The sequence below is a fragment of the Ambystoma mexicanum genome, chromosome 2p (assembly GCF_040938575.1).
Source record: "Ambystoma mexicanum isolate Mex_15411 chromosome 2p, UKY_AmexF1_1, whole genome shotgun sequence".
NCBI lineage: Eukaryota > Metazoa > Chordata > Amphibia > Caudata > Ambystomatidae > Ambystoma > Ambystoma mexicanum.
The window spans coordinates 1199086759-1199113258 of record NC_090923.1 but is presented as its reverse complement, the minus strand read 5'-3'; the positions used below and the strand labels follow the sequence as shown (position 1 = coordinate 1199113258).

The following is a 26500-nucleotide window of genomic DNA, read 5'->3' as shown; positions in this document are numbered from 1 at the left end:
CTTTGGATTAAGGCTCTATGTAAATAACACATTATTATAACGTTGAAGGTCCTGCCACCAACGTCATTACTTCAGTCCGAGATACTCCCCCCTTGTGGCTAACAATTGGTACATTTCATGGCTTGCAAAGTTTGCATGTTTGCCCAGTTCTCTGCAAAGAGCCAGAAGCAGTGGTTGAAGTGGGCTGGACGGGAGTGGTTTGGAGTGGCCCTCTACTTTTTTGTTTTACAGTTCTTATGCTTTAATTTCTTAAACTGTTCCAGAATAGTTCGTTTTACAATAAGAGTAGGAAGAAGTTGAAACTTGCACTTCACTTCACATTCCCTTAGACAGCAGGTGTTTGGTGGCTTGGATTGTGCATGGGATGGGGTGTGGTGATGGGTTTTGTGGGAAGCTGGGGCAGAACAGGGAACCTACCTTTCCTACACTTCGACCACTGCCCAAAAGTTAGTTTCTCTGCAAAGACCAAGTGTCCATAGCTGTGTTCCCAGCTCTGTATTTTTTTTTTTATCCTAATCGTGCATGTTGTGTGGTAGACCACCATGCAACGGTAAGGGACCGGAGAGTTTCGCAGGAGGAGGTAGCTGCACATTATGGAGAGGGGGTAGTCCCGGACATAAAGTAGTCTTTGGACACTAGATTTCAGCACATTCTTGAAGTGTTGGGGAAGAGCAGGGACGTCATTTAGGGGTCGCCAGAGGTCGCAGCTGCGACCTCTTAAAAAAAAAAAAAAAAAAAACACAGCACCGTGTGGCCTTATTACTTCAGGAGTGGCTGGCGTTCTTGTTCAGGCCCCTTAAAAAAAGAAGAAAGATAAGAACAGGAGTGCCACAAGTCTAACACTTTAAGCATTGACCCTAAATAAGAAAGAATAGGAATACCAAATAATGCGTCTTTCTGTAATTCTATACTATAATTGCTAGACGCATTAAAGGTTTATTTCAGGCACACACTTCAGGGGGTGAGTCACTGATTTAGTCTGTTCAACGCCTCAACTCAGCCTTTCATCCGTCTGAGGTTGGTAAATGAGTACCAACACAGGTTGGGTGATACTGGGTGTATATTTTTTCTATATAAAGCGCTTAAGCGTGAGTGCTATATAATAAAACATCATTTGGTCATGGACGTCTGCTTGCATTCACAATTTGGTAATATGGGCCTATACACACTGATCTTAATACATATGGCGATCCATTCTTGTATGAAATGTACATCACATTAGTGATATCGTAACCGTATTTTTCGTAGTGTAAAATGCTATGTGATGCCACTTCCTGTTTTGTCAACGGGTGAAAGGTCGTGTTCCATCGCTTCCCGCAATATCACTTGGTGTTGGGGGTCAAATGACATCCCTTCCTGTGATGTCATCAGGGGGTCAAGGGTTGTGTGATATCACTTCCGCTACCCCTGGCATTTTGGTGAAATGAAGAGGTTGAAATGTCAAACAATGGGAACTAATCTTATGTAACCTGTAACTTCTGTCATGCATAGTGTGAGGTAAGACTGGTTTTCATGCTGCCTTGTTCTTAAAGAAAGAACAATGGGAAGGGGTTCTGAAATCTTACTCATTCCCGTCAAGGGGATGGATAGTGGTGGCTTTAGTGTAGCATCAATCTCACATTTGAACCCTGACCCTGCATGCATAGGTTAATAGTGCCCTCAAACACAGCGCGAATGTGTACATGGACATCACTGATATTGTCAATCAGCTTGAGCTTTTGTATTGGTCAAATATATGTAATAACTGATTTGAGTGCTGGGGAGAGAGTGAAATACCATGAAGTGTGATTTGCGTTTGCACTGAAAGGCAGGGGAACGCTTTTTTAGTAGTCTTCATTTTGAAGTAGAAATCACTGTGGGGGTAGTACAGGAGTTTGTTTTGCTCACCTGCAACATAGTTAACTTCATTTTAAAATTTGTTTTGTTCACCTTTACAGGTATACAATTGATCCTATTTTTATTTTGCTGGTACCTTTGCTTCCAGTGAGAACCCCACTGTGGCACTTTTCTATGATTGCAGATTGATGGAAGACTGACTATAGCCCCAGGTCAGTCTGCTCATCCTCCGTCTGGGTACAGCTCGTTATCCTGGTCCCAACCATGTGGGAGCTTGTGGTTACGGCGGTTCGTATCCAAACGTTGGTTGCTTTTCCTAGTTTAAGTTCATTCGACTTTTGAACCTATTCAAAACATGTGCTTGGTTATTGGACCTCTTCATTTCCTCCAGGTTCCTGTTTTTATAATTTCTATTCGTTAGAGTGGAGGTAGCATTTTACTTTGTAATACTACAACCAGATCTTTTGTATCTCTGGTGTAGAAGAGTGCAGTACTTTAAAAAAATGTTCTGCTGGGGTTACATGGGGACATACTTTGCCTGGCTACCTACCCCACCACACACTACCCACACAACACCCCTACCCCCACAACTACCCGTACTTTCATGACACTTGGTTTTGATGGCTGGTTATTTGACCGTTTTGCTCCAACTAATGCCACGCTGCTCCTGAAGAGGCTGTTAAGCTGCAAGGCAGTCCTGTGGAGTCTTATTACCTTACGTGGGGGAGATGTGTTGCTATATATGGCCAAACTGATGACCACAGAATTGGTAACCTGGGAGACTCTTGTGCCTCTGCTGCCAAGTGAGATTTCTTCACCGCATACCAAGCAGACAAGACAGCCTCTTTCCAAGCACAGTGAGACACTGCTTTTCTTGGACCCTACCTTGTTTCCCGTTTGCATCTGCTTGGAAATGCCTGGCAAAACCCAGACACCATGAAGGATTCCTCTGCTGAAGTGTGTGCACCAGAGGTGACCCTTTTGTGTCTTCCATTGGTTGCTTGTAGCCCTTTGCCAGTGGAACTGTGATGGGCTCAAATCACTTGGATCAAACTTCATTGATTTAGACAGGCCGAGCCACCTCGCCACTTTGTGCAGTCTGCAGGATTTCAATATGCGAGCAAAATCTGACCACTTTAGTCGTATTGAGGCCCTCTGGTGACCACTTGTATAACTGATTCATGCCAGTGATTGGTTTACATTTTAACAATGTTTATTGCAATGTAGTGGTAGGTTAAGACGGAGACGTGGCCGACTAGGGAAGCATGAAGCTTCTTTGTGAGCCCATGCCCATCGGATACTCCGGACTCCCATAAATGATGTGAAGAGCAAATCGATACCCTCCTGCGGCGGGCACAGCGACTTGCAGGACTCAGCGAGGCTCCAGTGTTTTTTGTGAGCGGGAGGAAAAGTTCTGAACCGCAAGATGGGCGCCCAGGCGAGTATCAACCAAGACAGACGGCCCCCCCTTGATAACCGATCAAATGAGGACCTGCAGATGCTTGGTGCTTGAGGAAAGGTGTTTTGGCAGAGGAGCGGAGTGTGGGCGCAAGAGCAAGACGCATGGTGGTACGTTCGAGCCTGGATGACCGCTCGCCATGTGAGGGGTGTGGGCCTGAGGGGCAGGATCTGGCAGCAAGTTTATGGTGTCTGCTGCTCCATCTCCCACTCTCCACTGCAGGATAATGCGAATCCAGGTAAGTTGGAGATGTGAGTGGGCAAGAAGTGCCTACAGCGGATTTGGTGCGTGAGGTGAGGAGCGCCAACAATAATGGAAGGACACGATTTACAAGGAATACATTGGAGCAGGGACTTGAGGGGGTGCAAGCTGTAAAGTTAGGGGGACAGCCCTATACCTGGAAGTTGGACAGGAAACCTTGGTGGTGAATCTATTGTTTGTGTGAATACAGCGACTATAGCACCGCTATGTCGACTGGTCTGGTGAAGTAAAAGGGCACAGTCTTGGGAGACATCAAAACCTTGATGTGGGAGAGTTCCAAGAGGAATCTGCAACAAACTGGTGTGCAGATTCACTCCCCACAACTCAGGGTTGCAGATGGAAGACGCGCCTCCTAAGGCTTTCAGTTGATGCTATCTGAGATCAATAAAAATCGATCACAGTACAGCAAACTTTACAATCTATAGCAGAGTTGGATAAACACATGCTGGCGGCTGAAAAGAGATTGAAGGAAGTTTACATGGGCCCCCGGAGGTGGAAGGCCCAGGGGCATAAGATGGGAGGTGGGATTGCAGGGGAAGCGGACATGGGCAGCACCTACTAGGTGCCTGCCCATTTAGCACCCATGTGAGCAAGGTTGGCCACCAGGCCCAGAGACGAAAGGGACCCAGACTCCTGGACGCCCCAGCCTGCAAGTTAGGGGCAGGTGACAATCGCCTGTCAAACAGGCAGTCCCTGCATCTGACAGCCTCCTCAAAGGCCCTCTCTCATCCGGATGGATTGGGGGACAAAGGGCCTTTGATGCTTCAAAGGGGTGCTACCCGCCCTCATGCCAATTTTGGCCTTTATCTGAGGGCAGGGCAGCGCCTGCAGCATTCCCTTCCCACAGCACTTGAGGAGCAGTGGCGCACCGAGTTTCCGAGCTCCAGAGAAGAAAATCAAAACCTCCCTCCCACTAAATATTGCAGGCCTCTATACCACCTATAATTAACAAATATATTAGAAAAACGACTGCCTAGGTAGAAATAGAGAAGTAGAGCAGGCACCAATTCTAAATAAAAATCATAGGAATGCTGAAAGAAAATATCAAGCACCTTGCGAGGGGCAACTAAATGAGCAAATCGCCTCGCAGGGGCTTAACTACAGGTGAGTAATTGAAGTGAGAAGCCCAAGAAATCCCTCATTAAGGGAGAAAAGGCTTAAAATACCCAAAAAAGCAAATGCCTCACAAAGCAGAAAAGATGCAGAGGAACAAACTGGTCAAAGAAGAAAGCCAGTTGCTAAGTATCTACTAACTACGAACGCCTTAAGGTAAAAATAGAGCCCTGGAAAAAATTTGAAGGAAACAGATCAAGGAGCATGGAAAACTAAAAACGCTGTTCAGGGGGCCAATCCTAAAATATGATTATATATCAAAAGTAAGGCTAACCATGCATGCAGTCACCAAAATGGTGATGAACCCATAAAAGAGAGGAAAAAGGCAAACGACCCACCAGGATAGCAAGTTGAAACAAACTTTGAAGGAAAATGGATGGAGTAATTTTGTAAATAGACAACTTGAGAAAGTCACTTGAAAGTAATGAAGATAAACCGGACACAGTTCACATGCTGGGTCCGCAGAAGTCGCAAGCTTTAGTAGGAGGGGCGACAGGTATCCGCCTCGATGGCCCTACGTGGAAATGGCGTCCTCGCTCGCCTGATCCCTTGTTCCCCAAACTTTGTTTTTACATTGTTTTTGTTGGTTGCTTTTCTTTACACATAGCTCGTTATACAATAAAGCTAGTGGCCAAAGTTTTTTTCACACTACTTGGTTGCCTGGCCTCCTTATTATGGTACTGTCATTAATGTTACCTGTTCCATCATGTTCCACTCCCCTGCACTAAAACACTTCCAGGCTTATGGAAACTGCACTCTATGGTGAACTAACGGGCTGAATTGTCAAAGATTACCGGTTTTGAATCTTCCGATGACTGCAAAATAACATCCTTGCCAAATCGCTGATGGGGGAGGGGAATGCATGTGCTGGCACTTTTTCGTCACATTCTGAACATGTCAGATGACTTTTTAGTGTTAAGAACGCATCCAATATACTCAACGTACCAGCAGAATAGAAATCTACTACAAGACTTACTGACGCAGATCCATCTATTTCAGCTTGAACATAAGAATTATTGTGGTGTCTAGGAAAAGGAATTTGATAAGTTTTAGGGGTCCTCCATTTTGCAGTTTCGGGACTTTTCACAAGCAATGCTGCAGAAGAGGAAGAGCTTGCTCATTGTTATGAACTGGCTTGCGGGCGAGGGGGCTGGGGGGTGGGGGGATGTGAGGTATAGATAGGCTGTCCCATGTAGGCTGATTGAATTTGAGGGGCGAAGTCTTACAATATCGATATGGAGGAGGAATTTGCTGAACTAATGGGAAAGGGCGGGGGTCAGGGGGGTGCTATAGCCAGTTTTCCCAAGATAGAGCGAGATAAGCGGGAGAAAAAGTTGAAGGATGGAAGAGGGGTTTGTATGTACCCCACAAGAAGAGGAAAAACTAATTCTTCCAAATGTCACTTGAGACTGGGGTTATAGCAATTGGAGGGATTACAAAGTGGCGAGGGGATAAGTAGATGTTCAGACACAGGGATAAGGTGCTGAGGGGACGGCCATGGGTTAGGTGTTCTTGTGGGATGGTGTGGGCATGGTTCTGGGCGATGGAAGAGGGTGGAGAATATTTACTGTGGGGTGGGTGTTTGGTGTGGGGATGAGCGTGGGCTCAGGAAACTGACCAATACACTCCTTCGGTGACCGAATGGTTCTGAGGAGGGAGAATTTGGAGGAAATAGTTTGGATTTTGTTATTATACAATTGCATGCGTTTGGTTCAGATTTAAGGCGACATGGCTGGGAGGGAGACATTGAGCACTTGGATGCTGCAACATCTATGGGTCAAAGGAATTTAAAGATGGCTGATTTGTGCTTTGTGACCCTGAATGTACATGGTCTCGACTTCTCTTCGAAGAGGCAATATTTGTATGTTAACGGAGATGTTTCCTTTTGGAAACTTCTATGGTTACGTGATTAAGGGAGGATGAGACGTAAACCATTCGTGTATCAATACTTTGCAGACAGTGGGTTCAAAAAGAGTGGTGATCCGGTTTGGTAAAGGGAATGGATTCACCAAGCAGTACATATATAGAAATCCAGAGCATAGGTATTTGATTCTTAATGCTCTTATAGTGGGGCAGCTTTTTACGTTGGTCTCGTTTTATGTGCTGAATGACAAGCTGTACCAGTACATTGAAGCTCTTTTGGAGGTGCAGGGGGAGACGGAGACTTTGAGGGTCAGGTGATAATTGGTGAGACTTCAATTGTGTTGGATTCAGAAATTGATATTGATAAAATGCTTACTCCCATGGTAAATAAGATATTGACAGGAATTGGCAAGGGTCCTCAGGGAATTGGGATTAATTGAAGTGTGGCATTTCTTTGATCAGGAGGAAAGATGACTCATTTCCCAGCGGTTCAAAGGGGCTTTTCAGGATAGATCTGGTTATGGTTTCTTCGACACTGGTCCATACTTGCCATGTTTCTCCATCTCGTACAGGCACTTGAGTATTGGGCCTACCTTTTGGGACTCCACTCAGTTCAGCCTGTCTTCACAAAGTTCATAGCTTAATGAGCAGGAGCATCCCTGTCTGCCCCTATTTGGCTAGCTAGCTCTTTTGAGCCCAAAGTCAAGAACATGCTGTTGGATTCTTTGCAGACGTAAAGAAATCCTCTCCCTGGATCTCCCAACTGCAGAAAGTATTTAGAATTTGGAAGCGGCTCTACACGTCTGTGTTCAAAAACTGCTTGATGGTGCCACCACCTGGTGGATTGCTGCCTTTTCTGTCCTACCCGTTACTCTAGAAAGAATATGCCGAGGTACAGCTATATTTGCAAGCCAGATGGAACTAGATGCAAGATCTTCAGCACACCTCCATTCTGGACTCTGATACAATTCCTGCAGTAGTGGTCTGAGACTACTATCTTGATGGTGGGGACACCTTTTGAGGTCTCCACCACTTCGTGTCATCAGAACATATTCTTCAATGTTTGGCTGGGCTGCCCCCTTTTGTAGTCTGCATGTTCGTGATCTGTGGTCCCTCTGGGACTGAAATCAGCATGTCTGTCTTGGAACCGTGATCTTTTTGGCTCTCGAATTCTTCGTAGCTCTGGTAAAGCCAAGAGTTCTGTTTCGTAAAATGCAGCTTCTATTTACTGGTTGGAGGAAAGTGTTTGTCAAAGAACTCAGAAAAATGCTGCGTATGCCGGCCTTGCAAAACTGGTTCTATGTTGCAAAACTGAGCAAGAAAATGAGGCCCAAAAGACATTATTTGGGGACCAATTCCGAAAATCATTTGTGGTTTTTTCCTGTTTTAATTGTATGGAGACACCCTCCTCTCTTCCCCCTGCATTTATTTATGCCCTTAACCAACATCTTATCTATTTATTAAAAAAGGTAAAAAAATTCGGCCCAAAAAAACTTTTCTGCTTCGTGGTTTTCTGATTCGTTCTTGGGGGTGGGCGGGGGGGCACAACCTGCAAAACCTACTAGACCGCTAAAGTAATTTTTTTAGGAAGGTCGAGTACCATAGTACTCTACTGGCAAGTATAATGACATTTTGGGATGTTGCAAACTTTGCAGTAAATGTCAAATGAGGGTCAGTGTGTAGCTGGACTCTGAGTGGCAGTATTGCACCAAACCTGAAGTGGGCTTATGGTGACCTGCACCATTTTACAGAAAATGCAGTTAATGTTTCACTATGGGTCGAGTGCATTTCTCTTAGGTTGACTAGGTAAACTGTTAATCGAACTGCAGGTCTTGCGACTTTCTGAGGCCTGCTATGCAAAGGAATTGATTCTTTAGCCAACACACTCGCATATTAGTTTTACTGCGCTGGAGCACGCAGGCATCGGGGCGCCACACAAATACATATGAACTTTAAACAAACATGCTACAGGACAACATAGAACAAGGAAATTCCAACAAAGTCTTGATTTGGGAATTTTATCTAAACCGATGGGTCTTGAGTTTTTTGCCAAAAATATTGTAGGAGGGCTCCAACCTTATTAGTAATGGAAGCTTGTTCCATAGGACCGCAACCTTGGTATGAAAGGTTTTGCCTAGTCCATTTGTTTTTCTAAATCTGGAGATAGGAGCTTGACTGCGAGCTTCGGGTCTGAGTGCACGACCCAGCACATAGGCAACCAGTTTCATCTTTGAGTAAGCCGGAGCTTTTCTGTGCACACACTGAGCTAAGATCGGGGCCTTGAAGTGTATTCTGTCCTCGCTAGTTAGCCAGTGTAGATCATACCCCATCTTCACTGATGTGTGTTCTGTTTTCTTTATTTCTTTGATAATTCTCACTGCACTGTTTTGGATTTTTGGCATTTTGCAATATGCCCATTGTTTGCTCCTAATAGAGCATTACTCCAATCCAACCTGGACCCTATGGTTGCTCTTGCTACTGTGGCGCATTTTTCCTCACTTAAGTAGGGGCGTATTCTATGTAGGAGTCTCGAGTAGTAAGAGCAATTTTTATTCAGTTGCATAACTTGAGCCTCTGCGCTTATTGTTGCTTCCATATACATCCCCCAAGGTTTTGACTTTGTGTACGAACTTTATTTAGGACTCTATGTTGAAAAAATTGTATTGATGGTTCACTTTGGCTCTGGCTGTGTTGGTTCCGAAGATCATTAATTTTGGTGTCTTGACACTGAGACATAGTCAGTTGTTGGTCATCCAAAACACAATTTATAGTTTTTGCACATTTGCACTGTCCTGTTAGTAGTTACCGCTTAGTTTGATGTCCAACTGGGCATCGGCGTAATTTGTGAAAAATATACGTAGATTTCTCCAGGATCATGCAAAGGAATCTGATGTGTCAGGTTGAAAAGAAGCAGCGATAAGCTAGCTCCCTGCGGTACACCACAGCTGATATTGTCCTCGAAAGAGAAGCTGCCCCCGCCCCCATCCCAAATGAACCCTGGATCTCCTGTCCCAAGAGAAATGAATGATGAACCAGTTGATTGCCTCTTTGGAACAGTTTGCACCCTTTTCTAGTGCAAATCTGACTTGGTTATGATCCAGCAAGTCAAATGCTGCACTAAGATCTAGTAGAATCAATAGCCCAGCTTTCACACGCTCCTCTATGTTCAACATGTGGGATTGAAGATCGAGCATTGCCATTGCAGTACTGTGTGTTGCGCGGAACCCCTGATTGTTGGCTATGAAAGATCTCATTTGCATCAACAAATGCCTGTTAGTGGCGATCTTATTTAACAGATGTGCAGAAGTAGAGATGGAGTCCTTAAGCAGGCTTCTGCATCAGAATACCGCTTGAGAACTGCACAGCACGTTCCAGTAGTGACCGTTTCCCCAAGTTGGTATATTTGCATCACACCTCAGTCCTCATTTTGCCTCTAGACATGCTCATTCAGAGTTACTGCAGGGCTTGCACCTTTCCACTGCTTTCTTTCATACTTAAAGCCCAGGAAACCGCAGCATTTTAAAATAAAGATTTGGACCTCTGCTCCTCCCCTCTACCCCCCCCACCCTCCACACACACATTTTCACTGCATCAGGAGGATCTGCAGATTCAACAGGTAGACCAGATCCTGCACCTCGATCTATTAACTGCACTAGCATGGTTCAGGATAGCTTTGACACTAGGAGAAAATCGGTATTCAGGATGCCTTTTAACAAGCCCAGGGTCTACTTGGTCATCCGCTTTGGTTCTGTAAAGCCTACTTTATGGACCTAATGTATTGCACTTAGACGGAACTTGGGGGTAGGCATTGTGTTGCACTTAGATGGACTTTGGGTCGGAAATGTATTGTACTGGAGGTATTTGAGGGTGGCCAAAATGTAGCACCACATCATTGGAAATATGGCCATTACTTCTACTCTTAGTTGATTGTAAAGGTTTTTGCTCTGAATATCCATTAGGGTAGCAGACATGTTACACTTAGACTTGGGCTGCACTTGAAAGAACTCAAGAGGACGATTTTGGTGTTGCTCTGAGTATTTTGTGAGGATAGTCATTCTGTTGCACAGATTGTAGCCTTGCGCCATTGGACAACCAAGTAATGGATTTTATGCGAGTTTGTAGAATGAGTTCCACTACATGGAATGTAGATCCTGCAGGGTTAAGCAAGGACTCTAATGTAGCCACTTAATCATAGCTGGCTACAAGCACCCACCATCATTTTCAACCTAGAGATTTCAGAATTTGCTGAATGTACCATTTGACTTTGATCTTGTAACCTTTGACTTACACCAATGCATTTTTCCCCCCTCTATGCGCTTTGGAATTAGCCAAAGGTGCGGGCACTCCCACACATCTGTTGTCACATACAAATTGAATGGCACTTTTAACAACACTTCTGCCATAAGAATGTATCTACTTTTCACAACACGAAATTCGAACTGTAGCTACACATTGACTATGCTTTTATAGGTGTCCAGACATTTGGTCGACTGAAAACTGGTCGAAAGACATTTGGTCGACGCAATTTCGTCAAACCAAATGGTCGAATTTTTTTTTTAATTATATATTTTTCGGGTTTTCATTTTTTAAAAAAAAGGGTTTTTTTTTTTTAAAAAGGGGGTTGGAGGGGACCCCCCAAAAAAAGGGGTAAAAATAAAAAAAATCGATTTGTCCAGTCGACCAATTTTTTTCGACACATGACAATTGGACATGGGTGGCTAGCAGGGACTCTGCCAAGCCCTATAACCTTTAATGACCATTATGCACATACATATATTGGCACCTCCTAACTAGTACATTGAAGGCAATTACCCTGTCTCTTTTCCTTGAACTCTTAAGGGTAGTATCTAGTCATAGGCCTATGTAAAATGTCTAGTCTCAGTGATGACCGACATAGAATGAAGGTACATTATCATACAGCAGGACAATTGTTAATCCAAACTACTGAACCACTTTTTTATACTAAATAGAAACACAATTCAAGTAAAAAACATACACAATTCACTGTCTGACAAGATCATTAATACAGAAATATGATATAATACACTGTTAAAAAAAAATCTGAAAGTCTGATCATACCCACCCCGGAAATGCATGACCATGGCAACGTTTCAACTGTGTATTCAAGAAAAAAATCCTATGTTGATGATGAAAACCGTTGTTGGAGCAGTCCAAAGGACATTCAACCTTTCTCTAAAATCATTTTTAAGCAAATGTGCTTGAGTGGCCATCTAGCAAAGCTAATTTTACTAATTTCTGGGAGATATTTATTGTCCCATAGGGGGGGCACTCAAAGTTGCCACTAATGGCCATCCATGAACCCCAGTGGCAGCTCTGGGCTTTGGCGATTATTACTGGTGCATGCTCTGTCCATTAGCCCCTTTGAGCTTGCAGTGAACGGGGATGAGAGGAATGCAGCGTGAGCTGTGCTTTCATTGGACAGGGTAATTTTAAATGGCAAGTTGTGCTACACAAATGTCAGTTTAGCAAATCTCCAGAATTGCATAGCAAATTGCTATGCGACACTGCTTGTTTTATGCCTTGAAATAAGGTTCTGACCCTGTCTCATGAGCCAGTCCTCCTGTAATTATGGAGGAAACTAGACTAGTGCAGTGGTCACTATGGTTAAATGTGGCAATTCTGTCCGCATTGATGCTTTTGTATATGGTACTAGCATGTGATCTACCGACCCATCGACCACGGCTCTGTCAGTTGTGTTACAGCTACTGCTGTCTGCAAACCCATGCATCTGGAGCATTTTGCTGGTATTGTGCGACTCCCTGATCTGCATGTGGAGCATTCAACTACAGACCTGAAGGAAGCTGCTTCATTGCCACCCACCGAGACCGTTACTGCTGGCAAAACTGCATATGATTCAAGTGTGCGCAATATGAACTGCCAAAACTGATTGCCCTAATGGATACTAGAGGGGCTCTGCTAACCGGGCATAATGGGAACTGAACTTTGCAAGTCCCTCATTCGGGAATTGGTGGAGAATGGAATCATGTATTCCTAAACTACCTGTTGGGGGGGGGGGGGGGGCATTGAAAATGTTAAAGTATCCTGCGTGCAAATCCTTAAAACATTTGTTTGACCATTTACTTCACGACGTTTTGAGTGTAAATATCTGCTTCGACTACTAATATATTATCTTTGTCTGCTGGGCATCCATTGTTTATTCATGGAACCCCATTTTCAGATTGCTGCATGTGCAAGAACTACGTGCCCACCAGTAGGAGGAAGCCTTTGGTAGGGGGGAGCACTGAGGGGGGGGAAGGGAGGAGTGTCAAGTACAGGATGGGGCGGCTGCCCCCACTGGCTCCGGCACTGTGGGAGACGGTGAAGTAGGACCTGTCTGCCATAAGTTTTGCAGCAACGTCATTGCGGTTTAAGCGGTGTCGCTTTCGTTGTGCATTACGATGGTAGTTTTAGAACTATTGCTTTCTGCTCTGGCATGGACTCACCAAAATGTACAGCGACGTAACCTAGATTGAATCTTCTACTCTTTTCTGATAGTGAAACTTCTCTGTTCTGTCGCACGGTGCGGCGATGATTTGAATGCTGTTGGGGGTCCACACATTTACCTAAAGTCATACAGTTGCCATTGTAGCATTATTTTGTGACTTGGACATGGCGTTTTATGTTTTAGTAAATACGTTTTCGCAGCAGCAAAGGTAACTAGTGCAGTGAGAAGTTGCCACGTGGCTCCCTGATGCTATTCTGGGACGCTGTTCTTGTGACTGGTGGCATGGCACCGCCAGAACATTTTGTACCAAGCGGGATCCCTTGTGTACTTAAAGCGGTAACTGGAACAAAAAGGAGGTGAGGGGGCGGGGGGGTGCAGGGCGGGCCACGATGCAGATGTGAGGCAGCTGGAAATCTGGTCAAATGCCACCCGCCTTATGTTTTCGCAGAAGTAAAACCGTCATACAGTTCAGGCTGAGCGAGTGCCACGTGCCAGATTTCATTCATATTAAACCCACCTGAGACTGTAAGGGTGAAATACCCGACTATGCTCTCCCCGCTCCCTCTAGTTGCTCCTCTAATATGCTGCATTACTCATCTCTAAAATCATTGCTGTTTAAATACCGTTTTATGGGCTGGTACTTACAATTAATAGACAATGGCCCTCATTACGACCTTGGTGGAGGACCATGGTGCAATTTGCACCATGGTCCATGGCGCTAAGCTGCAAACTCCGCCATGGGGGTTGGCGGACTTACCGCCCCATTCCGAGGTTGGCGGGGCGGTAAGTCCCCAATCCCCATTTACCCTTCCCCATTCCCATTCCTGGCCCCATAGGGCATAATGGGAGTGGGGAAGGCGTTAATTACGCCACCGTAAATTACGGTGGCGTAATTAACAACAAGGTCCCTTAGCGCCATGGATTTTAACGCCTGCTAAAAGCAGGCGTTAAAATCACCAATGGCGCTAAGGGAACTCGTACTCAGGCGGTAAGGTACGCCATGGTTTACGCCGGCGTAAACCCTTTACCGCCTGGGTCCTAATGAGGGCCAATGTATGCAATATTTTAAACAAATATGGTTTTCAATTCTGTTTTCTAGAGGGTACTCGTTTAGATGATGCTGCCAAAAACGCGTCTATTGATGTGAAATCTCTTTACAACCATTTTACTCATTTACAAGTGTCGCAAGTGGCAATAACCTTTTTCAGTTGTTGCATTTGGCGCTAAGAGACAGTTGCAAATGCTCTGGCAGATGCATGGAAAATGTGTGAAATAAAGAAAGGGGGTGGAAGATGATGCAGGTCCCAGTTATACGAAGTACAGTTTGGTTACAAAGAGCGATTTGAAGCTCCTTCCAGGTGCTGTTGGAAGACCATAGAAGTAGGTAGGCAGAGGTGAAGCAGTCAGTTGGCTTGTGATCAGGGTACCTAGGCAAAATACAAATACCTGCCAGATGACGTGTGCATCGGCATCGAGTTGGAAAACCTGGTATGTGGTGATGGTACCAGAGTATCAGATTGCTATATGTAGAAAATAAATGACACAAATACTTGCGTGTGATGGCAATAGCTGTCTGTCCAATTGTGATTTCCTGGCCATATAATTATTTCTGGCAAAAAGACAAATACCGGATGGACAGCCCGTGTGCAACTTGCTGGATTTGGGAATGGGACCATGCCATGCCACAAGGTTGAATCCCTGGTTGCACCACACAGGCCTTCACTAGTTATGGTGATGAATCATGTACCATCAATGAGTACAAACCATGTTTAATAGAGCGGAGAAGTGGTCCACTTACATTAGGCTCTAAAAAAAGAATCCTCAAATTATATGATGCAAGTACAAAGGCAACATAGTGAAATGCCTAGTTAATTGTGCTAGTTGTCTGATGGCAAACGCTGGCCAATTGTGAATATCTAGCAGACAGATGACGTATGTGGATGGGGAACGGGTCAAGCATGTGGATGGATGATGCATGGAGAACGGATAACGTGGGTAGAACAAGTGAAATGAGCAGACGGGATGATGAAGGGATAACATGCACAGATCGGACGAAGTGCATTGATCAGAAGGAATACATAGAACTGATAGTGTACATAGAACTGAGCGAGTACATGCAACGGATGGAATGCACGGAACAGATAGAGGGCACGGAATGGACACTTACAAAAATGAATAGAGTGCATAAAATGATCGAGGTGCATAAAACTGTTTGGAGTGGAACTATTGGAGTGTGCTCGATCTCAAGCACCTAAGGTAAACCACCACATCTCCACGCTTACTCTTCTTTACACCACCACTCAACTAGAACACAGCGATACAATGACACCATTCGGTATAGCTGTTCTCATACCATTATTTGCCTCATACTTCCCATCATCCTAACTAAACACAGCTGGTTACACACCCTCCAGCCTAGGCGTTCTCCTCAGGCCTAACGCAGCGAGAATCGGTCTGGATAACAACCTGCCAGAACTAACACATACTCCTGATCTCACAACCACCACACCTACTAAGCGGCATCACACGAATGCCACACTGGCTGCACACACATCCGGTGCTCACACGCACCTTTTGACTCTCTACCGACCTGAACTTCGGTTCCCGAGGGCGTTCAACCTACCAGCGCCTTGAGATCATACCAATGGTACATAAGGCGCTATATAAATGCAAAGTAACATAACATAACAGTACCTTACTATATATCCTGACAAAACCTATAAAATGATGGGAACCTGGACATGCAGTTGTAACAGTAGGGAAATCGCGAACATGCATGTGGTGATCGTGATCTAAATACCTGCATTAGTAGCAAGAAAAATCCTTTTCACAGAGGACATGTAAAAACTCATTTGTCATCAATTGTTACATTCAGTGTTGTCTTTGCACACATTTTTCATAGTAAATGGCGCACATACACACCATCACCAAATAATTGAAGTAATCCCTTTAAGTGCTATCCCCTCAGCATTCAAAACATTAATTTGTCTAACTCCTGGCCCCTTTGCTAAAACTTAAAAGGCGGTAGCAAACAGGATGCCTTACCATATTTATTTTTTCGATTTACTCTATTTACCCTCCTAGTAAGCACATCATTTGTTAAGGTAAACACTAGAGCCTGTTTCCAGTCCTGAGCTTTCATGTAACCGATGAATGCATTCTTGGAATTGTAGTCTTGTGTTTCAACTGGATTAACGGATCAGAATACAAATATATGGCATTTTTGATTTCCCTAAAACCACCTACAAACAGGAAAATGAGCCTAATGTCCTGTTAAAAGACCAATGAATGTCCGGTGTCGGGCTGGATGGTGGGTGTGGATGGGAGGGTCGGGGCGGGGGGGGGGGGGGGGGCGCTGAGGGGGGGGGGGCAGAATGGGTTTGTTTTAATATTTGTAATGCGCGCCAGAGCCGAGGGTATTGGGGCCCTATAGACATCAAGAGGGTTATTCAGCTTAGGTTACATTGCCGTACAGTATCATACATTATATACAGTAAATTATAAGGGCAGTTTGTACAGATTAGTTTGCATGAAACTGGCAGGTTGCACAGTATGAGAAACACAATAGACAATATATACAGTATGTGCAAGAGCAACAGGAGTTTGCGAGGTTAGAGGTAGTTTTCTGTGATCCATTGGATGAGGTTGGACCTAAAGCGAAGTTAGGATAAGTCTGCCCTCGGGGTCGGTGGGAGGGAGTTCCAATATTGGGCAGCTTTGACCGAGAAGCTGCTTCCACCAGTCTTCGTACGTTTAAATCTGGGCACCATTAGAAGGTTGGCGCTGGCAGTTATCGTGGGACGGTTGGAGGGTTGTCTTGTAAATCTGGCTGAGGTATTGTGGGGCTGCTTGGTGGAGACATTTGTGTCGGACACTGTTTTGAGAAGGATTTTGTCGTTCGTGGATAGCCAGCTATTAAATCTTCAGTCAAAAATGTGGGCTTTCTTAGGAATACTTAGAGCTGCTCTCAGGGCATTGTTTTGTAGAATCTGAATTTTGTTGGTTATGTATTTATAGCTCCCTAAATATAAGGAATTACAATAATCCAGGTTGGACAAAACAAGTGTTCTTGCCAGGGTAATGTAGTTGTTAGAAGAGAGGAAGGGCTTAGCTGCTCTGATTAGCTTGCAAGTGTAGGCTGTTGATTATGCCATGGAGTGGACTTGTTTTTTAAAGGTTAGCTTAGAGTCGAAGTAGAACCTCCTTGGCTAAGTAGTTATGGCCTAGTTTAAGATTCACAGGGGTACCAAGGATGAGGAGTTCCGTTTTGTCATCATTCAGGCATAAACCATGAGAGGCCATCCATGCCTCGATGATGAGGTACTCTATTCACAAAGGCCAAATCCTTGTTGTAGTCGCCTGTCAACGGGATAAGGATCTGGGTATCATCGGCCTAGTTTGTGTAGGTGATACCCATGCTGTCTAGATTGTCAAAAAGGGGCTTTGTGAAAATGTTGTACAGTGTAGGGAACACACAGGATCCTTGGGGCACAATGCAGGTGATGGGTATGAGGTTGGCGGCTGCTATGGGTGAGAAGACATGCATTGTTCTATTGTCAAGGAAGGATTGGATCCATTCTATCGCTTCTTGTGAGAAATGGGCAGCAGAATCCAGGTGGTTACATAGGATCGTGTGGTCTACCAGGTCAAACGCCGCTGAGAGATCAAGTAGTAACAGTAATGATGCCTTACCATTGTCTCAAAGCTTCGATTTGTGCCTTGAGGTCGATTAGCGCTGTTTCAGTTTAGTGTTGTGGTCTGAAGCCTGACTGACGTACTCCTAAAAGGTGGTTACATTCCAGAAATTTTTGAATTTGGAGGTAAGCCACCTTATCTAGAATTTTAAGCAGGAACGGGACTGCGGTGATAGGGTGATAGTTTGTGGGTATCGACTGGTCAAGTATTTGTTTTTTTAAGTAATGGGAGAATCCAAGACTGTGAGGTTATTGGGTATGGTGCCGGTGGAGGAGGCATTTATACGTTTGGAAATGAATGGTGAGAGGTCGCGTGCAGCGTCCTCTATGATTTGGGCTGGGCTCGCGTCGCCGTGGTAGGCCGAGGGTTTGAGGGCAAGGATCACTATCAACTTCTAAGGTGGATACTTAAAGTTGAAGCGGGGTGTGAGTTGATTGGGAGGTGGCGGTAAAGGCTGGGGCAGAGGCGTGGAGGTTTTGTTAGGCTTGGGGGTCGGGGGCAAGGAAGAGAGCTTCTTTTTTGTTAATCTTGGCTTGGAGGGTCGCTACCTTGTTAGATTGGGCACTCTGAATCCTGGTGCACCATAATTTGTCCTTGTGACAGGTATACAGGGCTTTGATAGGCATTTCTATCTCTTTAAAGGATTGTGAACAATTCTTTAGTCCTTGAATTGGCTTGTGTAATACGTAAGTTGAATGAGGATTGTTTGGGGAGGATTTTTTTTTTGTAGTGGCTATTTTACTGAGGTTGTTTTTGTTAGTGTCAGAGGGATCTTGTCTCCAAATTTGTTTGCTTTTACGTTTTTCTAATCTAATTGCTTTCAGGTGGGGGGAGAACCAGGTGTTCACATGTTTTTAGGTTTGCCCTTGTTTTCAGTGGTGCTATGACGTGGGGGCTGGATTTTGGGTGGGTGTGTGTGGGGGGCTGGTTCAGCCTGGAATTTGTGTGGGGGGAGGGGGGTCGTGCTGGGTGGGGGGTGGAGGGGGTCTGGCTGGATGGTGTGTGGGCGGCTGTGGGCACAGTGTGTGGGGGAGTGGGTGCATGATTGTCCACAAGTGCTGGCCTCCAGGTATGGGTTGTGATACGCACTGACCTCGGAGGAGAGTCCATGAATGTACACCTATGAGGTTATGTTTCATTTTCCTATTTCGGCTAGCTGCATCTCACTGGCTTGCTGTTGAGCCGGTTAGACTTGCAGCTAATTTTACAACACCGTATGTGGTTTGTGAGGAGAGGGGTCGGGGGTGGCAGCAAGGTCACAGAGGCTTTAGCACAGTCATGGGTGTTGACTGGGGGAAGATGAATAACAATCTGTAGGCTGAGTCCCTCGTCCCATGCCATCTGCTGTTCCCATGTCAATAGGTTTGGCTTTATGTGGCTAGTGCCACCTAAAAATTAGCTTTAGTAGTAAAGCACATGTTTGCGGCTGGTACTTCTTTAGTGTTTGCTAATTAATTTTCTATAATGAGTTCATGACTTGCAGTGTTTACTCATTTAAAATGTTCTTGATTAGCAAACCAACCTATTTGATTAGCAACTTAGTACTAATATATTTAATATCACCAGAAGTTATTTGTACACGGGTTTTACAATGAGCAACAATACAGCATTTCTCTGTACCTAAAGTTCTGGATGAGTCTGTAAAATGTAAAGGCGGGCTGCATGAATGGACATAAATAAATGGATACGATACAGGCTCAAAGCAGTTTTCAGTGCAAGGCTCTGTGCAGCAGAGTGCAGTCTATGCTGCAGTTGGGCAGTGTTCTGTACACTGTATGCTTTCCCCAAGTTTCATCAATGAAAGTTCCCTATGTTAAAGGAAAGTGATGTCTGAAGGCTAAGAGTTGTAGTTTGGTGTTTCGGCACAGGGTAAGTGAACTTCAGGTGGACAAGATGGCTATCGCTTGTTCCAATTTTATAATTAATTATATTATAATAATTGGTTATTTATAATGCACTTAATACCCAGAGTTTTCTAAGGGCAGACCCAGGGATCGAACCTGTGTTCCGTGTGCTTGTTTCCAAGACAAGCACATTGCCCCAGAGCTTTCCTCCTGAGACAATCTAGTGTTAAATGCCACTTTCAAGGTAAGGGGGTGCGTGGGGGTCGTTAATGGCCCTCAACCCTGAGCCAGGGAGGCCCAAGCACAGGATTCCATCCATGCATGCCCACGTGTGCAGTTGGTGCTTTGTGTGTGATGCAGTGTGATTAAGTGCGTGCAGTTAGCTGGGCGAGAGAAGGTTGTGTGAATTTTCGGGTGAGTTAGGTATGCAGAGATTTGAAGGTGGGGGTGAAAATCCTGGTTGTGGCACACCTTGTTTGGTTTAAATTGTATTCCTAACGGTGGGGTTAGTTGCTACTATCCTTTCTTGACCGCCTGACAGTTGTGGGTTTTAGTTCAACGCAGGCCTTACTGATGGGTACTTGGAACACAAGAGGCTTTACCCATCTGTTTAACAATATTCTTGGAGGTATAGATACCTTACATATTATCTGCCTCCAAGAAGCTTGGCTACTGACTCAACCAACAGTGGAAGGCTATGAAACAGCCTGGAACCCTGCCATTAAGCAGGATAAGGGAGTAACGATGGCTGGTTTATTAACCATGGTAAAATGAAAACATGGGGTGTTTGTAAATGCAGTAAATCGAACTCCATACATGTGACGATCGAAATTAAGAAAAAGCTTGAAGATAATGTTAAACTGCATATAATCAACTTATATTGGCAGCACAAGGTGTCTGACGAGTGGATATACTTGGATCCAATAGGTGATGTAATAGACTCTATATTGACTACAGAGAAGAACTCCAAAATCATACTTTGCTGGGACCTTAATGTGGAATGTTTAAAATTACATAATGCTATGGTCTTGACATGTACAAAACCACATATGAATGTCTAATAGCTACATGGGAAGAAGAGATGGAAGCCTGAGGAATGTCAATGCTGAATGGAAATCTTAAAGGGGATATTCCTCCAAAACCAACCTGGCAACATGATAAATCTAAATCAATTTTAAATTATTTCTACGAAACCTTTTGGGAAAGATTAAAGAGCTAAACGTAATCAACATGCCACAGAACGATCATGATCTGATAAAATTAATTTACAAGAACTGAATTTGAACAAAGAGCTGACATGGAATTGACATTTCCATCACCCCGGGCAGAAATCGTCAAACTGGGAGAGAGATTATGACAATGGCAAAGTTGCTGTCTGGTGTACAAAAGAAACCATGGACCTGATGTAATATCTAGCACTATTAAACGCCTATACAGAAATAACAAAAGAAGGCAGGTCAAACAATTTTGAGAAGAAACACTTCTATGACAGAAAAATTGTTGGAAAAAAACGTGAGTTACGAAAATCTTTCGGGGCTTTGCAGGAAGATCCGGCCAAAGACTACTTGAAACATAAAAAGTAAGGCACAAATAACCTATAAAAACTGGCTCCGCTCCTACAAAACCATTATGGTCGTGAATGACGCTGAAAAAATGCTAAAGATTGTCATCAAAAAAATGCTTGTTCATTCTGGGAAGTGATTAAGAATTTGGAAGCTCCACAACAGGCGATCCAAAACATGGTGACGGAAATGCAATGGATAGGACATTTTGGAAATCTCTTTATGAAAAGCACTGATTGTGACTATTGTGAACAAAAAGCAGCCACAACTTGGGATATTACTATCGCTAAAATAGATATTTTTGAAAACATGAAAAGGTTGCGTTTGAGAGCCCCTGGGCCAGGTGGCCTCACAAATCTGACACAAACTGCATCCCGATGCGTGGGCTGAATTTTGTTACACCCTGTTCAAAAACATCTTTGAAGAAAAAAGGATCCCAGACTCTTGGAAAAGTGCAATAATCGTGCCTGTATTTAAAAAGATTAAGAACGGACCCTAAAAACTACAGGCCGATTGCACTTTTAGATGTTGTGGGAGAAATGTTTGCTACCCAACTGTTACAACTAACCGAGTGGATAAAATTGGCAGGAGTTGCTGATGATCGCCAAACTGGTTTTGTGAAGGGTGTCGGGTGTGGGCTAAACCTGTTGTTAATCAATGTATTGAAAATGGAGGCTATAAGGAAAAAAAACAAATATATTTAGCCTTCATAGATTTAGCTCATGGGTTTTACAGCATCGATCGTGAGCTTCTATGGACAAAACTTAATAAATGGGGATGGCCCAGAAGTTTGCTTGCTGCAATTAAAGAACTCTACTCGGACACCATTATAAGAGTTCGACTGGACCTGCATGGAATTCTCATTGGAGATTACAACATCCAGAGGCGTGAAACAGGGGTGTCCCCTTGGAGTGACTCTATTTAGTGCATTTATCTCGGAGATGGGAAGAGCGCTAGAGACAACAAGAGCATTTGCCCCAAAGATGAATTGAAACCGACTGGGATACATCTTGATAACATGATCTTAATTGATGTAACTCAGATCGGTTTACAGAGGAAATTGACTGCACTAAAGGAGTACACAGAGGCAAATGGTCTTGTGATAAAGCCAACAAAAACCGAAATATTGGTGCTCCCAAATCTAGTAGGCTCAAAGGTCACAAAATTCAAATGGAAAATTGGAAAAAAAACAATCTAACTCATGATGGAGACCGAGTACCTTGGAGTAATTATAAATTCACGCATCAACGATGATCAAATGGTGGAGAAAATTCGCCGGAAATGTAAAGCCTTGGCAGCCCAGGGATCTGTAATAAACGGAGTACGGGAGTTTTACTTTGAAACCGACAATCAAATTTTACAAAGCCAAAGTTATTCCATTGATTTTCGGCGGGGAAGCAATGCTAGGCTGCTTGGCTGTGATATGGTCCGGGTGTGAAAATGCATTTTGGAGTAAAGTTCTATTGCTTCCCAGGGGGACTCCAATCGCTTGCATTAGATACAAGCTCGGATTAACATCGATCAATGCAAAGGTGATGTGGAACATGCTTGCAGCTTACAAGAAGGTACTGGGAGAAGATTATGTACCACAATACCGAATTCTGCGCACAGATGCAAGTCATCCAGATGAATCAATATTGAGCAAGTGGAAACAAACCTGTGCGATCACATTAAAGCAACTGCAAGCTGATCAACTATTGCTGATCCAAAACACAAACGCAGTGAAAAAGAAATTATGGAACCAGGACTGGTGTGAAAACATGGACCACAGAGCACATCATAGATGTATGGCCAGGTTGCCCCGGAAGCAAGAGCAGTGAACACTCTCCCAAAATATCTTAAACTTTCCATGCCCTAAAAAAGCAATATCTTTTTGAATTTCATATGAACCTGTTCCAAATCTGAAATTAATATAAGTAAGGATAAGAACTTAGATGAAAAATACAGATTTTGTAGAGCAGAAACACACTAAAGCATCTGTTGGTATATTGCAAAAAAGTAAGTGAGCTAAGAACCACCCATTTAGGGCCCGAAATTCTAAATAGACCGTATCTTAATGGTGAAGATTGGTGGAACATAATGTCAGATGGACCTGACATGAAATTAACCTTTGTTTTCCAATTTTTTTTTTTAGAAAAATTGGAAGGTATCATGGCTGAACATTATTGAGCATACCTTTAAGTTCCTAAAGTTTACTTAAACCATGACACATCTTCCGAACACTTTCACATAAAGGATGATTTTTATTTGAAAACTTAAAGGTCAAATGTATGCTGTTAATCTTTGGAAGATTGTAAATGCATGGAAGTGATTTGGTTACGAATGTTTAATATTTTAAAAGTTTGTAATGAACTATATAAAATAAAAAATGTGGTTGGGAATGTGGAATAGTGGTGTAAGGGGTGGGGAAAATATTTTTAAACCAAGGCTTTTTAGGGAAACGCCCCCAAAAAACAATTTTTCCTTGATGTTTTGGGTTCTTTACAAATTATTTGATAAAATAACATGTAGCCCTTTGCACAAACATCCAGTTAGTTTTGTATTCATTAGTGTACGAGGAAAGAAGGTAAGACTAAGCAGAGTGGATCGCATAGCAGGCAGAGAACTGGGCAAACTAGGTGAAATGTGGTAGTTTATGGACATCTCCCTTTCAGGGTAGCTGCTATAAAGCAGTGTAATGTGCTAGAATGTCAAGGAGTTGGGGAATCAGCTCATGGGTTGAGAACCAGTTGCGCAGATGAATGTAACCAGCAGGTCGCAGAAGTAGTTTTTCCCTTCAAGCATCTGCTAATGTGAGCATGTACATTTTCAAGTGTGAACTTGTTAATGATTCATCCCCTGCCTCCCCTACGAAATGAAATAGTTGACAGTGAGATTTAGATGCACTAACCTAAACCTCACAAAACATGGAAACAATTTCGTATTTGACAGTAGCAATACTGTAATTATGCATTATGGTAACCACTTACATTTTTAGGAATGGAATTGCAGGACCTGTAAAGTACTGGTCAGTGCCAAATAGTACCTACTTGGTACTTAGCAGACTACAAGAACAATCCTGGTTTGCATTTTCTTGACCTCCCACACAGGTCTTTGGCACTTTAGTTGATTAGGATTACTGCTACACTATTAGTCCCTTTGAACTTGCAGCAAAAAGCGGGCGGGGGAGAGACCAGAGGGCCAGAGAAATGCATGGTGAGCAGTTTTTTCATTGAACAGTGTAATTTAAATCGACAGCTGTGCTACAGGTGTCAATTTAATTAGCAAACCTACAGAATTACATATAAAGTTGCTATGTGACACTGCATGTGCCAGTATCTTTAAATGTCCCTGCAGGTAGTTTACTATAAATTGATTTGGCATTCTTTAAGAGATTGCATTCCCAACTTCTCTCTTGTTAGAGTTCTTGCTCTAGTGTGCATACATGAAATTCGAGTCCCTGACTTTTGACTTTATCACTACTGCATTGTGCAGGCAACAAACCACCTGAACTAGTGATTTACATAGTCCGTCATTGCTGATTAGTTATAAAAGGTGTCCACTTAGTTGGTATACTGTTCTTGTATAATTCCTTTCATTTAGCAACACGATGCTATAGTGGGGAGGGCTATATCATTGTTTCCATTGTGATTGTTCTTGAATGTGATGAGGTGTTGTAGCACTTTCCACTTTTAGCACCTGTCCACTTGGTTGACCCACAGGTCATATTAGACTTCAAGTTATGCTTTGGTAATGGAAGTCCCTCCACTGGCCTAGTCTTCTTGGCACCATTTCATCTGAGTTAAGATCCGCATTGAAATGTGTAGCTCTAACCATTTGCTTTCCCATTAACTTCCCACTGCTTATTTATTTTCAACAAAACAAAGGCCTGAACACCCCTGCTGTGGGGGCACAGTGCACCGCCGTTCCACTGACAAGACTAAGCCCTCTTATACTACTGCAGTGGTGCAAGCATATTAACATAACAAATCATCATTTAGTTGGACTTTTGCTTTGTTCAAGCAAAAGCCCATTCATTGTGGTGGTCTGTTGGATGTAATTCTTCATTGTGGGATGTTGATTCAGATGTGTAGGCTGCTTGAATTGTCTACTAGGTAGTTGCTCTGCCTTTGACACGGTCAACTACTCCACCCTCATAAAGCGGCTCCATGATACCCTTTTGTATCTCAGGTCGGGCACTGAACTGGCTAACCTCCTTTCTCACTGACCGTTCCTCCCAGGTGAGCCTGGGTTCCTTCATCTCTATTTCCACTTGTGGTGTTTCCTGGGCTCTCCTCTCTGCCTGGCTCTTTAGCCTCTATCTCACTCCTCTTGCTCACCTGATCATCTCCCCGCACTTCCAATGTTATGCAGATGACACACAACTCTTCAAACTCCCTACTGCCTCTCTTCCTACTAATTCTAGATTGGTGGTCTCCCATCCAGTCTTGGTGCACCGCCAATGATCTCTCTCAATACCAGCAAGACTGAGATCCTTCGCATCGGGACTCCTGTTTCCTCCCTTCATGCTGGCCACCCTTTATGGGCCCTGGACTCCCTCTGAAGCTTGAAACTCGACTCCTGGCTCTTTCATTCCTCACATCTTGGACTTTGCAAAGAAGACCCATTTTGAACTTGACCTCCTCAGAGGTATCCTGCCTTTCCTCACCTTTCCCCAAAAGCTCAATGTCTCCAGAGCTCTGGTTATCTCCAGGCTGGCTATTGCAACAGTCTCTTCCTTAATCTACCTTCTTCTCTCTGACTCCCACTAATCCTGAATATGGCTGCAAGACTTCTCCTTGGCCTCAAGCCCAGGGACTTTATCTCTCCAGCCCTAAAATCTCTTCACTGGCTCCCAGTTGCTGCAAGGATCACATTTAAATCCCTCAATCATCCATAAGGCTGTCTGGGGCCAGGGATCAGGCTCTCTGCAGCTCGCTCTAACTAAATGGATCTCTCTGATCTGCCGGCTCCAACACTCTGCTGGTCAAATGCTTTTCTAAGCAGATAGCTGGTGGTCGATCTGTTTCCTCGCCTAGCTCGCTCCTTTGGAACAGCCTCCCTCTTAGTCGTAAGCCTGATCTCTTCAAGTATCTCATGGCTTGACATTTCTCCATTTCCTTCCCTATCTCCTGTTAATCCCCCCCCCCACAGCTGCTGAGATTGGCGGCCTGAGCCCTTAAGCGACCTATTGGGTCCTGGCCTTCTGCCCAATCACCTACAGCATCCGCCACCTGCACTTGTCTGTTGGCCCATACTGGCCTGTGGTGTTCCTCAGGTCTGCACTCATTGATTGGCTGCTGACCACCCTCTTACCAGCTGGTCACTGCCTCACACTTGCCTGTCGCCACTGCAATTAGCACTCTGGCATCAGTTGCTACTGCCAAAACAAAGCAGCCCACAGTTGGACCGTATGAAGCAT

At 44.1% G+C, this 26500-nt stretch overlaps 1 protein-coding gene across 1 annotated transcript in view; it reads left to right on the top strand.

The window, feature by feature from the left end:
- NT5DC2 (5'-nucleotidase domain containing 2) overlaps nt 1–26500 on the top strand; it is a 355042-nt gene that overhangs the window by 146641 nt on the left and 181901 nt on the right. The gene's annotated exons all lie outside the window — the stretch shown is intronic.